Below are 15,321 nucleotides of genomic sequence, written 5' to 3'. Positions count from 1 at the left end.
ATATGGATTGAACCACATTTATTGTTATTGACTCTTGTTTATTGCTTGACAAAGGGGCACAGGTTTTCCTAAAATGGGTGTGGTCTTGGCAAAAAAACGGAAAAGGAATCTGTATTTGCTGTTATAGCTGCAGATATCATTGAATAGCTGTTCATTTATAAACTCAATCTGTACCTTTCCTAGAGCCGATGGTGGTTGCCAAACCTGTAGACCTATTGACTTACCTATAAAACCTATTTATTTCTTAAAGGGTTACTCCGGTGGAATATATATTTTTTTTTTAATGGTGCCAGAAACTTAAGCAGATTTGTAAATCTTAATCCTTCCAGTACTTATTAGCTGCTGAATACTACAGAGGAAATTATTTTCTTTTTGGAACACAGTGCTCTCTGCTGAATCACGAGCACAGTGCTCTCTGCTGACATCTCTGTCCATTTTATTAACTGTAGCAGCATATGTTTGCTATGGGGATTTTCTCCTACTCTGGACAGTTCTTAAAATGAACAGAGATGTCAGCAGAGAGCACTGTGGTCATGATATCAGCAGAGAGCTCTCTGTTCCAAAAAGAAAGTAATTTCTTCTGTAGTATTCAGCAGCTAATAAGTACTGGAAGGATTAAGATTTTTTAATAGAAGTAATTTACAAATCTGTTTAACTTTCTGGCACCAGTTCATTTAAAAACAATAAGTTTTCCACCGGAGTACCACTTTAGCCAAGTGTCAAGGAGGCAGAGTTTAAAGGACAAGTATCACGAACAAAAACTTATCCCCTATCCGAAGGATAGGGGATAAGTTTTTGTTCGTGATACTTGTCCTTTAAATCACAGGGATGCAGCCATGATCCAACCCAGGTGCAGGCAGAGCTGACCAGTACGACAAGTGGAAATAATACAGAACAAAAAATCTGCATCTTCAAGGGGCGAATTCCCCAGAGGTATAGACGATATATGGTATAGATAATAAAATTGCATTTATTGTAATCACACAAACCTGTTTACACCATATATTGTGTATACCCCTATACCTGGGGAATTAGCACCTGTTTAAGATCTTGTTCTAGATCACTTTCACAGGCTGCGGCACTTGATCAACTTGAACAACCTGCCTTCTTGACACTTGGCTGAGCAAAATATTTCATTTAAGCATATACAGAAAGAATGGATATAGTGGAACTCAATCTTTGTTGTTAAAATGAAGTCCTTTATTTGTATTTCCTTAAAAATAACAATACTCGTTACTTCAGTCTCTGTCCACGTCCAATTTTGCCATGTTACTTTAAAAGAAATACGAATACAGAACTTTATATATTTTTTTTTTTAACAACAAAGGTGGAGTGCCACTATCTACATTCTTTCTTTGTATGTTTCCACAATGGTCTTCCATAGTTGAGCACCACCAATATTCGGTATATACAATTTCTGCCACCATCCTGCACCCTGTCCACATCTCGGATATAATGCCAGATCCACATCTCCAGTAACTCTAAATTTTATTGAAATATTTATACATTTTATATATTAATAAGTTTGACAGCCACCATCAGCTCCAGTAAAGGTACAGTTATCAGCTTTCCAATGGTGTCGGCAGCTTATAGTAGCAACAGACAAGTGATCAATGTGGCGCATCTTTAGACTAAAGTTTACATTGTTTAAATAGTAAATATGCTCTAAGGTTCATGTAACTATTTTGGACACAATGGAAAAGTCTCTGATCACGCCGATAAGCTGATTGATGATGCAATGTTGCTTGTTTTATCAATGTTGTCTTTTCATTTCCTTCTTTGCACAGTACGGTGAATAGTTGACGAAATAGGGGGTATAATAGGGGTATGTCTATTGAAAACCATTGATAAATCAGATAGGGATAGCATGCAGCTATGCCTGGTATTGTACCTCAATGCATCTCTGTCCCATTCATGTAAACAGGACCTTACTGATTATTTTGTGCTTTCATTCTGTTGTATTCTCTCCTTTGCTATTATGGAGAATGCCATGTACATCTCTTCCATTGAGTTATATTCAGCAATGGGAAATATGAGCCTCCTCTGCTGTAATCTATAGGGATAGTATCCGACATTTACAGCAAATGCTATGAGTTGTGTCCAATTACAAAATAAGCTCTGCTGCATTAAAGGGGTACTCCGCCTCTAGACATCTTATCCCCTATCCAAAGCATGAGGGATAAGATTCCTGATCACAAGGGGGGCCCGCTGCTGGGACCACCCCCCCCCCCCCCCAACGATCTCCATGCAGCTCCATCCCATAGACGAGGGGGGCGTGGCCATGACATCAGCGCCGCATCGCTAGTCATCAGGCACAAAGCAAAATTAGCTCCATGTATCAGATGACAGCAGTGCCGCAGCAGAGATGGGGGGGGCCCCCCGTGATCAGACATCTTTTCCCCTATTCTTTGGATAGGGGATAAGATGTCTAGGAGTGGAGAACCCCTTTAATACCTCAGCTTTGCTACATCTTTTCATGGTGTGGTTGTGGACCTAATGTAAAGGGGAACTCCGGTGGAAACAATTGGAAAACAAATGTTTTCGGACCAACTGTTGCCAGAAAGTTTTACAGATTTGTAAATTACAATTTCAAAATCTTAATCCAGTACTTATTGGCAGCTTTATGCTCCAGAGAAAATTGTGCACTTCTTTTCAGTCTGACCACAGTGCTCTCTGCTGACAACCTCAGTCTGGGTCAGGAACTGTCCAGAGTGGGACAGTCCCCATAGAAAACCTCTCCAGCTCTGGACAGTTCCTGACAAGGACAGAGGTGTCAGTAGAGAGCACTATGGTCAGACTGGAAAGAACTTCACAAATTACTCTGTACTGTATTATATCTGTCGTATTCAGTAGCTGATAAGTACTGGAAGGGTTAATGGAAGTAATTTACAAATCTGTTTAACTTTCTGGCACCAGTTGAAACATTTGTTTTCCACCGGTGCTCCCCTTTAAAGAGACATACAGATACACAGACTTGACCTGTGGGGATTCCCTGGTGATATAACTTGACAATTACCTTATCACCTAATGAAGAGTCTCAGCGGTTTTGAAATTATATGGTTAAACCAGACAAACATCATTTGGTCCATGTTGTACATATTAACCCACTGTGAACCATTTTGTATTTTACAGAGTAATTCACAGTTTTCTAATTCAGTTTAAGGACGTTAAAGTATACCAGAACAGCTTCCAGCACACCTATAATTTCTGGTAAGTTTTTAGTATAAGTTGGTGTGTGTATTTGAGTAATAATTTATTTACTTTTAGATGGCATTCAGGATGGAAAAAAACTATAAGTAAATACATTATTAATTGTGGACCTCCCCATACAGTGTCCAGATCCAATAACAAAATGTTCCTGTTATTGCAATTACTTGAGTCATGTATTTTTTAGCAGTTTATTCCTCTGCAGGCTCCATCTTTACTTGTCAGGTTTTTCCTTAGCTTTGCTCCAGAAGGGGGGATTTTTAGGTGCAATGATGTTCTTCCATACATGAACAATCGACAAACGTTTGTTCAGCTGACAGCTATCGTATTTTTCGCCATATAAGACGCTCCGGCATATAAGACGCACCCAATTTTAAAGGGTGAAAATCTAGAAAAAAAAGATTCTGTACCTTCAACCTGCGGACCTCCAGATGTTGCAAAACTACAACTCCCAGCAAGCCCGGACAGCCAAGGCATGCCAGGAGTTGTAGTTTTGCAACATCTGGAGGTCCGCAGGTTGAAGACCACTGGTATAGGAGGTAATACTCACGTGTCCCCGTCACTCCAGACCCTGTCACCGCTGCCCTGGATGTCGCCCTCCATCGCTGTTGCTGCGTCCCTGGGGTGTCCCCATCACTCCGGAATGTCTCTGCTGCTGGGTATCCTCGCTCTCCGTCGCCGCCATCATGTCGGTACGCATGCCGCTACGCACACCGCTCCTATTGGATGACGGGGCCGCGTGCGCGACGACGTGATGACGACGAAGGAGAGCGCCCGCCATGCAGGGAATCCAGGCACGGAGCAGACACCGAGGAGGCAGGTAAGGTCACTCCCGGTATCCTGTAAGCTGTTCGGGACGCTGCGATTTCACCGCGGTGGTCCCGAACCGCCCGACTGAGCAGCCGGGTTAGTGTCACTTTCACTTCAGACGCAGCGGTCAGCTTTGATGGCCACGTCTGAAGGGTTAATACAGGGCATCACCGCGATCGGTGATGTCCTGTATTAGCAGCGGGTCCCGGCTGTTGATGGCCTCAGGGACCGCTGCGATAGGACAGGTTGTAATGTGTATTTGTTGCATAAGAAGCACCAACTTTTCCCCCTTCTTTGGGGAAGAAAAAGTGCATCTTATACGGCAAAAAATACGGTATGTCTCCCAATCTACCCATACAGATGAATTCCTGGCATGTTATTCAGAAGGGAGGGGGGCCCTAAAGAAAATAAATCAATACACAGAACAGACAGGGATGTCACAGTATGAATCCAGGATAGATAATACAAATATTATGGCATAGTAGTCACCAATTAAAGACCAGATCCATGCCCCAAGTAGCCACAGTAAAATTAAAGGGGTACTCCACTGGCCAGCGTTCGGAACAAAATGTTCCGAATGCTGTTTTTGTGCTGCAGGGGTCGGCCACGCCCCTCGTGACATCTCCGCCACGCCCCTCAATGCAAGTCTATAGGAAGGGGCGTCATGGTCGTCACGCCCTCTCCCATAGACTTGCATTGAAGGGGCATGGCCATGACATCACGAGGGGTGTGGCCAACCCCCGCAGCACAAAAACAGCGTTTGGAACATTTATTTCCGAATGCTGGCCAGTGGAGTACCCCTTTAAGGGAAAACTTAAACAACACAATGTAACACAATGTGAAATCACACTGTCCACTCAGGAAGCAGCACTGATTGACAATCCATTTCACATGCTGTTGTGCAAATGGAACAGACAACAGGTGGAAATTATAGGCAATTAGCAAGACACCCCCAATAATGGAGTGGTTCTTCGGGTGGTGACCACAGACCACTTCTCAGTTCCTATGCTTCCTGGTTGATGTTTTGGTCACTTTTGAATGCTGGCGGTGCTTTCACTATGGTGGTAGCATGAGATGGAGTCTACAAACCACACAAGTGGCTCAGGTAGTGCAGCTCATCCAGAATGGCACATCAATGCGAGCTGTGGCAAGGTTGGCTGTGTCTGTCAGCGTATTGTCCAGAGCATGGAGGAGACAGGCCAGTACATCAGGAGACATAGAGGAGGCCAACAACCCAGCAGCAGGACCGCTACTGGAGCACTGCCAGAGCCCTGCAAAATGACCTCCAGCAGGCCACAAATGTACATGTGTCCACACAAAAGGTCAGAAACAGTCTTCATGAGGGTGGTATGAGGGCCCGATGTCCACAGGTGGGGGTTGTGCTTACAGAACATTTGGCATTTGCCAGAGAACACTAAGATTGGCAAATCGCCACTGGCGCCCTGTGCTCTTCACAGATGAAAGCAGGTTCCCACTGAGCATATGTGACAGAGTCTGGAGACGCCATAGAGAACATTCTGCTGCCTGCAGCATCCTCCAGCATGACCGGTTTGGCGGTGGGTCAGTAATGACATGGGGTGGCATTTCTTTGGGGGCCGCAGAGCCCTCCATGTGCTTGCCAGAGGTGGCCTGACTGCCATTAGGTGCCGAGATGAGATCCTCAGACCCCTTGTGAGACCATATCCTGGTGCGGTGGCTGGAGTGTGTCAGCAGTTCCAGCAAGAGGAAGGCATTGATGCTATGGACTGGCCCGCCCGTTCCCCAGACCTGAATCCGATTGAGCACATCTGGGACATAATGTCTCGCTCCATCCACCAATGCCACGTTGCACCACAGGAGTTGGTGGATGCTGTAATCCAGGTCTGGGAGGACATCCCTCAGGAGACCATCCGCCACCTCATCAGGAATATACCCAGGCATTGTAGGGAGGTCATACGGGCACGTGGAGGTCACACACTACTGAGCCTCATTTTGACTTGTTTTAAGGACATTACATAAAGTTGGATCATCCTGTAGTGTGGTTTTTCCACATTGATTTTGAGTGTGACTCCATATCCAGACCTCCATGGGTTGATAAATTTGATTTCCATTGATAATTTTTGTGTGATTTTGTTGTCAGCACATTCAACTATGTAAACACGAAAGTATTTTATACAATTAATTAATTCATTCAGATGTAGGATGTGTTATCTTTAGTGTTCCCTTTATTTCTTTTTTGAGCAGTGTACTACTGATGTGTACAAAAAATAGACATAATAAAATAAATTTTTGAATTATAGGTTGAGCCATATATTATCTTTCATGACCAATATTGTCCAGCTGAAGGGTAGGGTCACACATAACAGATCCGCAGCGTATTTTACGCTGGTGACCTGATCCAAAGTGTGCCTCCAGCTGTTGCCAAATACGCTGATGATCCATTACATGTGAGCCTACCCCAAGAACTCAAATTACAACGACTGCTTCTTGACCACATATAATATGTAGGGGAGAAAAGACAGACAGACAGCCTCCCCTTCTTGTGGTGGTGTATAGGTTAGAGTGGGGTAGATCTATAACACTGTGATTTTCTGCTCATTGGAATACATGGGCCCATTGTGGTCTATGGGAAACTCTTGGCAGAGGGGATGAATGTTGTACAGGAGGAAGGGGGTTTGCGGAGTGGATGGGAGACTCCGCTGTGGGTTCAAATCCCGAGCAGGTCGCAAGAAGGGGAGGCTGACGTCACAGACCCAGCCTCCAATGGAAATCTAACCCGCCAAATTAAAATGTTAATGTATGAATGCACGTGTATATATACTGTACACTGTTTGAACACACTGTAATGCGGACCAGACGAAGGAGGGAGCCCCTCCGAAACGCGTTGTCCATCATAAAACTGATTCTTTTTATGACTATTAATAAAAAGTGATCATCATCTTTTGCGCTATCTCCGACTGCTTATTCCACTCCGCCGATGTAGCGCTGCAGTGCCGCAATTCTCACCCACGGGAAGAATAGGAGACCCTTGCCGGGATTCCTACCTCCCATACACGCTACAGTCTTGACCACATATGGTATAGTTCAATGTATTATACATATAGGGGTACATTTATCAAAACCTGTGTAGAGGAAAAGTTGACCAGCTGCCCATAGCAACCAATCAGATCACTTCTTTTATTTTTAAAAAGACCTGTAAAAAATGAAAGAAGCAATCTGATTGTTTGCATAGTTATTTTATATGACAGTTATGGGGCTTGGGTTCAGTTATTGCATCAAAGCCCAAGAGCTTCAAACTATTCTTTTGGGTATATTTTTAAATGTGCGTGTATTAAGCATCTTCCATGTCCTTACGTGCCTGTAAGGTGCATGTGCCATCATTAATTCCCTGGGAATCACATAGAAAGATGATACCTTGAAAGATCTTATTGTACAATGACCTGTGTCCTCATGTCAACCCTCAGTAAAAGAGCTACTAAATGCACTTACATTTATAACATTTTACAGACGTGAAGATGGTTAATGTTTACCAAATATCTGTCAAAAGAGACTAATAGAAGTTTTCTTCTGTTGACTAAAGGGTTTTCTCAAAAATAATGCATTTGTGCATATGCCCTACTTCGATATGGACATCTTAGGCGGAGTTTCCCCTGCTCCAGACCTTGCTCACTGAATGACAGTAGAACCGCAGCTCTTACCCTGGTGATCTTTAATGGTCTATGAGTTATAAAGCCAGTGTTGAATAGCCATTATGAAATATTATATCCATCCAGCAACTCCTACTGTATAAAGTATAGCCAAAGAGCAACTTTCCCAACAAAATCTGCATGTCAGGGGTGTGAAAAGCCAGTCCTGTAGTGATCAATCTGCAAAGAAGTTGTCAATCCCTCCAAGAGAGGGTCCATACATTGTATGATCTTGTGGCCAATCCTGCATAGTTCTCTGATTATCATTATTGCAGTATGTATGTGATAGTTGTTGCTTCATATTGATCCTCTAAAGCAAGAATGTTATTATCCCATTGAAAAGCCAATGTAGTCAGGAGATACCTGTTGCCCCAGATGATGTTAGAACCTGGGGTATACATAGTGTCTAACAAAAAGTCAATCATCATAGATGTTGGTAGGACATCTTATTTGCGTTCCATATTTATCTGATCATTTTACTTCTGAAATACAGTAAGAAAGAAATAATCAATTTGAGGGCATAAAAAAACACAAAGCTCCTGCTTTTCCATAGTTGTCAGCTTATTAAAAAGTCATAAGCATGTTGACACATGTGTTTCTATTGTATCCAGACACAACATCCTGTAATTCACCTCTAGGCTACAATTTAATCTTTTCACAGAAGTATAAATGCCTGAAGGCCTTTTGTGTTGCATAGCTAACATACCCTGTATTCAAGTGTGAGTTTCATTCAATTATGCAAAGAGTTGATTTAGCTGGTGCAAATTTGCTGGTGACTAGCTTTAGCGTGCGTTAACACGCTATTTGTTTTTGCGGGTTTTCCGCTGCGTGTTTGAAAGGGGGCGGGCTCCTCTCGGCTGTCCGCAGCAGATTTTCCACAGAGGAATTTACGCTGCGGAAAATCCGCCGCAAACCCATTGAAGTCAGCAGGGACTGCTGTGGATTTTCCGCAGCATAAATTATGTCGCCGGAAATCTGCTGCGGACAGCCGAGAGGAGCCCGCCCACTTTCAAATACGCAGCGGAAAACCCGCAAGAACAAATAGCGTATGAACGCACCCTTAGAAAGTGTTGTCTACTGAAAGGTTCACAATCATAGACTTAAAGGGGTACTTCACTGGAAAAGATTTTTTTATTAAATCAACTGGTGCCAGAAAGTTAAACAGATTTGTAAATTACTTCTATTTAAAAATCTTAATCCTTCCAGTACTTATTAGTTGCTGTATGCTCCTCAGGAAGTTCTTTTCTTTTATAATGTCCTTTCTGTCTGACCACAGTGCTCTCTGCTGACATCTCTGTCCATTTTAGAAGCTGTCCAGAGTAGAAGAAAATCCCCATAGCAAACCTATCCTGCTCTGGACAGTTCCTAACATGGACAGAGGTGTCAGCAGAGAGCACTGTGGTCAGATAGAAGGGAAATTCAAAAAGAAAATAACTTACTCTGTAGTATACAGCAGCTGATAAGCACTAGAAGGATTAAGATTTTGAAATAGAAGTAATTTACAAATCTGTTTAACTTTCTGGAATCGGTTGATTTAAACATTTTTTTTTCCAGTGGAGTACCCCTTTAAGCTAATAATGCACATTAGACATGTTTTGGCTAAACCTGTCAATATTAGTAGGTCCAGCTAACCATCTAGTGCACAGGGCCTCTTAATTCTCTCATAATGGTGTATACAGGTGTAGAGAAGGTTGGGCTTGTTGGATTAACCCCCACTATTAAGAATATATGTATGCTTTGACAAGCTGTGCATTTATGTGTAAGGGTACAGTGCCACGTACCACTTATGCAGCGTATTTCACACTGCTCAAAAACATCTGCAGCAGCGGGAAATATTCTCAGATGACCATACACACAGGGCTAACCAGCAGAAACCGTGGGTTTTCGGTGAAGATTGGAGGCGGGGCAACGAGTAACTGTCACGCTATTGCACGGCTCCTCCTCCAAGCTTCACTGAAATCGCAGGGCTGCTGTCGCTAGCCCTATGTGTAAGATCATCTGAGAATATGCAGGGTATTTCCCGCTGCTGCAGACGATATTGCATAGCGTGAAATACTCTGTGTTAGTGGTACACTTACCCATACCCTAAGACAAGAACATGAGAGAGACCTGTCATCTGAACAAGCATTCGGCTAACAGCCATCTTATTTGTAGGACTAGTTTAAGAGGGTAGAAAAGGACTTATGTCCATGCACCATTAATAGCTGAACACTTGTTTGGCCAACAGCTATTCATTCCATTTCTACCATACACATGCACACTTAGCTCAGCCCAGCAGGCATGGGTTTTCTTTGAGGAGAGGCATGTAATACTTTGGCAGTGGCCTACCTCCTGGGGGAACCAGTGATCATGCCGCGTCCATCGTTCCCCTGACACGCAGTATTTCGGTCATTATTTTTAGCTAAAGCCAGGAGTGGAATACGGAGAAGACTATAACAGAAAGCATTTTTTTGTATTTTGGACCCACTCCTGACTAACCAAAATACTTTGTGTCAACCCAGCCTTAGGTTGTCCTTCATTTACATATCTACTCCCTTACCACATCTTTTCCATAGTGAATTGGTTTATAGAGTAAGCACTGATCATAAACAAGTTCAAACCCTATCCAGTCACAATGTAAGTCAGGTTGAGCGGCATTTCTGTTTTGTTGTAATCATGTATGTGTGTACTCCCTGAACTAAACCGCTACAATAAGTATCATAATACCTCCCCGTTTTTGTATATTATAAAAATGGGAGGGAGGTGATTATGTCATAGCCAAGAACAGAGGACGACCCAATTTCCAACAACCAGTTTGCAACAAATCACAGATTCCATAGTTTCAGAATGATTTACTGTAAACCCAAAGCCAACAGCTAATTACTAAAAATGAGACAGCATCAATAAGGCCAAACTATGTGTATTACAGAATTTGCTTATGATTTTGTCATTTGCTCAACTACTAACAAAAATCATAGTTTAAAAAAGCAGTCAGGACCTGGGTAACTAGCCTTTTACGTGGTTTCCTACAGCTGCACTCCACCCACTTGCACTGAGTAACCTATCCATGCATAGGAAGAGATGCGTCACTCAGGGCCTGTGGGCCCAAGATCATCTGCCAGGAACTACCCAGTGACTAGTCACCTTGGTCTATTTAAACAATGATTTCTCTGAAATTCCCAAGAAAATTCAAGAGTACATGATAGTGTTCTGCACCTGTTTTTATACTGCCTGTTTCATACTGCCTATGGTTGGGACAGCATAAAACAGGTGATATGTTAGCTTTAAATGTTATGTATACACTGTATATATGTTAACGTGGTACTCCATAGAAGTAGATAGATAGATATCTGTGAGCAGCCCCTGCCCTCCTGCTCTTAGAGATTAAAGGGGTACTACCGTGCTGACAACATATCCTCTATCTAAAGGATAGGGGATAAGTTGCCTGATCGTGCGGGGTCCCGCCGCTGGGGACCCCCGCGATCTTGCACGCAGCACCCCGCTCTCATCAGGCCCCGGAGCAAACATCCACTCCGGGTCTGATGACGGGGCCGGTGATCGTGACGTCACAGCTCCGCCCCGTGTGACGTCACGCTCCGCCCCTCAATGCAAGTCTATGCCATAGACTTACATTGAGGGGCGGAGCCTTGATGTCACGATACTCCGGCCCCGTGATCGGCAGTCATCAGACCCGGAGTGGATGTTCGCTCCGGGGCCTGATGAGAGCGGGGTGATGCGTGCCAGATCGCGGGGGTCCCCAGCGGCGGGACCCCATGCGATTAGGCAACTTATCCCCTATCCTTTAGATAGGGGATAAGTTGTCAGCATGGTAGTACCCCTTTAAGTGTTTGTTTGACTGAGGCTGCACACACCTCCCAGTTCTCAGCACTAAAGGGAGCATGACTCATCAGTGCAGAGCTGAAACCATGTGGTCTATGTCTCTCAGGAGGGTGGGGGCTGCTTTCAGAGAGGGATTTGGACAGAGACAGAGTGGATGGCTGGATGATGTCATGCATGCAAGTGACAACCAAAGAGGGGAAACAGCTCTATATGGCTAATGAATTACATTTAAATAGGTTGATGAGAGGGAAAGGAAGGGCTGTGGGTTTAGCTCCCTGGTGTATCCATTTAACTCTGTATTATTGTGGGTACTATTGGGCTGCAAAACTTGAAGTAACTGTTTTGTCAAATGAGGACTGGTTGTTACAGAGCAGATGGTGAGTTATGGTAATAAAGTGGCTATTTAAGGGCCTACAATGTTTTGCCAAGGAGGAGGGAGGTGCACAGTGTTCTGTATGGGCCACTGATGAAGCAGTATAGACTGAGTGCACCATCAGACTAAAAGTGGTTAGATCTGGGAAGTCTATCGACCATGGAAGTGAAGTAAGCGAGTGGTAAAGTGTTAAAACCTATGGGAGGCTGTAGTTGGTTACTGAGGGAATCCTTAGTCATGGTGGCGGTTAGATTGCTGCAGTAGGAGTTGGAAAGAAGTATCCTCCATGTTACATTTGGCGCGGTCAGCCGGATAAAAGACAGATTATTTGGCAGCCTCAGAATGCCACAGGTGACAGTCAAATAGGGCCAATGCCTGGTCACAGATGGCCTAGCAGGTGACCACCTGTGGTGAAGGTCATTAAAGGGGAACACCCTGACAAGCTGCTGGCCAGTATCTGAAGCTGCTCAATTGCTCGTTTGGCAGTCGAGTGCTGGGTCTTTTTTAGGTTGTGTTCACATGTCCAGGTTTTTAATTGCAATTATTGAATATAAAGCTAGGAACAGATCATAAATGGAGGACACATATAAAGGAGATTTTTCCTCTTTTTAGATCCATTTCTGGCTTTGTAGTCAATAATTGCAAATAAAAACCTGAACGTGTGAACACACCATTACACAGGGGCAATAATCGGCCCATTTGTCCCAGTGTTTAGGTAAACTTGACCTGTTTGAGATGTTTTGCATCTATGTATCCTTAGAAACATACTGAACAGATTTAGTTAATCTGACTGGTGCTTTAGTTGACAAAGGGGATGTCTAGGCTAAGAAAAGAAGGTGAGCACCCCTCTAGTCTATAGGTAGGTTGTGCCTGGTATTGCAGCTCAGCCTCATTGGCTTTTCCGAAAAATATACAAATACTTTAGTCTGAAAGGTTGCCTGATGATATGTTCTATTTACACCACCTCTGCATTCTACATGTCTTCCACATGACACACGCTGTATAACATGATGTATAACAATTTTTTGTTTAAACTTATAATGCCATTTATCTGAAATGATTGAGATAGGTTATGCTTTAAAGGACTGATGCCAGGCTTCCTGACCATGCTGTATAGTGTTTAAAATAAGTGTATATTAAAAAAATAAATAAAAGCAGACCTGCAGGTAAAATCCTCCCCCGTGTCACTGTGATGTGTTTTTAATTTCCAAACAAGGTAAGTGTGCCTTGTTCCGACCGAGCATCCCTTTGTGTCCCTCAGGTGCCATTATTACTGTGTACTTTGCCAACCTGCTGTCACTATGACAATGTTACTAGGATCCTAGGCTGCTTCTGGAAAAACAAGGGATGGAATCCACTGGGAGATGTCCTCATAGTGATTAGACAGAAAAGTTAGTGTGCGAGTAATTGTAAACTGTGAAATAGGGGCTTAATGTTGCCCAAGAAGATCTGTTTACCTAATGTATGATTGATAATGTAGTGGCGATATAGAATACTTCCACAAAAAAAAAATTATAATAATCTGAATCAAGTTGTTAGATTGTTAGAAATTCAATTCAGCCTGGTAAAGCAGAGTGACAGTCATTACCAATCTCACAGCTTTTCCAAACTCCTGACTGGCAATTATGCCTAAGGGCATGTTCACACATGGCGGATAAGCTTCAGATTCTGCTGCAGATTTTCCTAATTAACCTCAATAGGGAAGTCAAAACCTACAACAAATCTGCAGGGTGCCCAATTCTAAATATTGTATCAGGGTACGATAACACATTGAAAAGTCGCAGTGGGTTTCTCACTGCAAGTTGTACTGCCGTTCACTTCAATGGGTCAGTGAATAGTGTTGCTCGCGAATATTCGCAATTCGAATTTTATTCGTGAATATCGCATATTCGAATTTTCGCATGCGAATTTAGCGAATATATGACGAATATTCATCCATAAATTCGCAAAATATCGTGAATTCAAATATGGCCTATGCCGCTCAACACTATCAGATTTGCAGGTTAACTGAGGACCCATTGAAGTGAACGGTACTGAAATTCGCAACAGATCTCCCACAGCAGGAAACCTGCTGCAAGTTATCAATTTGTAAGCGTACCTGGATTATGGAGATCTTTCAGTCCTCTAGGAGAGCTGAATGACAGTTCTTGCAGAAGCAGAAACAAACAGCTTTGGGGGGTCACAATGTTTCAATAAGTTGAAACATAAAATGTAATTTGAAAAATGTATTTGGAAGTGGAACAAAATTTGGAAGTTTTTTCCCTGTTTGGTGGCTCAGTGGCAGCATTCTCTGAGAATAACTTTTTTCATGAAGTTAAGGCATTTTTCCTCCCAAAGACCTATATAGGTATAAAAGAAAAAAAACACCATGAATTAAAGGGGTATTCCAGGCCAAAACTTTTTTTTATATATCAACTGGCTCCGGAAAGTTAAACAGATTTGTAAATTACTTCTATTAAAAAAATCTTAATCCTTCCAATAGTTATTAGCTTCTGAAGTTGAGTTGCTGTTTTCTGTCTAACTGCTTTCTGATGACTCACATCCTGGGAGCTGTCCAGCTCCTATGGGGATATTCTCCCATCATGCACAGCTCCCGGGACGTGACATCATCATTGAGCAGTTAGACAGAAAACTACAGAAGCTAATAACTATTGGAAGGATTAAGATTGTTTAATAGTAATTTACAAATCTGTTTAACTTTCTGGGGCCAGTTGATATATAAAAAAAAGTTTTGGCCTGGAATACCCCTTTAATCCTTAAAGGGGTATTCCAGGATTTTTTTTATTTGACTATGTTACAGGGGCTGTAAAGTTAGTGTAGTTTATAATATAGTGTCTGTACCTGTGTGTGACGGTTTTCTCACAATTCTTCTGTGATTTTCACCCCAATATTTATATTTAACAGCATGCAAAATGACTGTTGTCTCAGATTTTTCCCAGCTTGCAATGCGGCCAAGACCTGCCTCACTAGTCAGCTGATGACAGGGAGTCTGTCTACTTCAATGGGTGGAGGGATCAATCTGCAACTAATGCAACAGCTGTAGGCATCCTGATTGGAAAACCACAGGTCTTTTGAATGGATGCAGCTCATTTATGTTTCAATGGGTGGGGTGGCTGATGTGTGGGAGGGAGGAAAATGGAATTATGGGATTTGTAGTAAAAAAAAAAAAAATCAAACAGTAAATATCAGTTCACAAAAAGCTAGCCACAGTGTTATGGTAATCTCACAACATAGCCATCTATCCCCCAAGATAAGCGCAGATCCTTCCTAAGCATGTCCATTACTGTCTGCTAGGTATGTACTAAAATCACCTTATGGTGGATAATCCCTTTAAGGCACATAATGAAAGAATCATATGACTTGTAATGAGAAAAAAAGCAGGGAAAAAACATAAAAAATACCTACACTTATACATACTATTTTGAGAGAAAAAAAAAGCCAAATATG

General features: G+C 42.7%; 1 protein-coding gene across 5 annotated transcripts in view; it reads left to right on the top strand.

Moving 5' to 3' along the window:
* Positions 1–15,321, top strand: part of LOC130356074 (uncharacterized) — a 100,040-nt gene that overhangs the window by 4,187 nt on the left and 80,532 nt on the right. For 4 of the 5 annotated variants that reach the window (XM_056557109.1, XM_056557106.1, XM_056557107.1 and 1 more), the window contains one exon: positions 3,133–3,210. The gene's annotated coding sequence lies outside the window, so the exon portion shown is untranslated. Of the gene's footprint in view, positions 1–916; positions 934–3,132; positions 3,211–15,321 lie in introns of those variants that run through there. The other variant, XM_056557110.1, reaches the window with a different exon arrangement.

The sequence above is a fragment of the Hyla sarda genome, chromosome 2, assembly GCF_029499605.1.
Source record: "Hyla sarda isolate aHylSar1 chromosome 2, aHylSar1.hap1, whole genome shotgun sequence".
NCBI lineage: Eukaryota > Metazoa > Chordata > Amphibia > Anura > Hylidae > Hyla > Hyla sarda.
The sequence above is the reverse complement of the archived record's forward strand: the minus strand, read 5'-3'. Positions and strand labels throughout refer to the sequence as shown.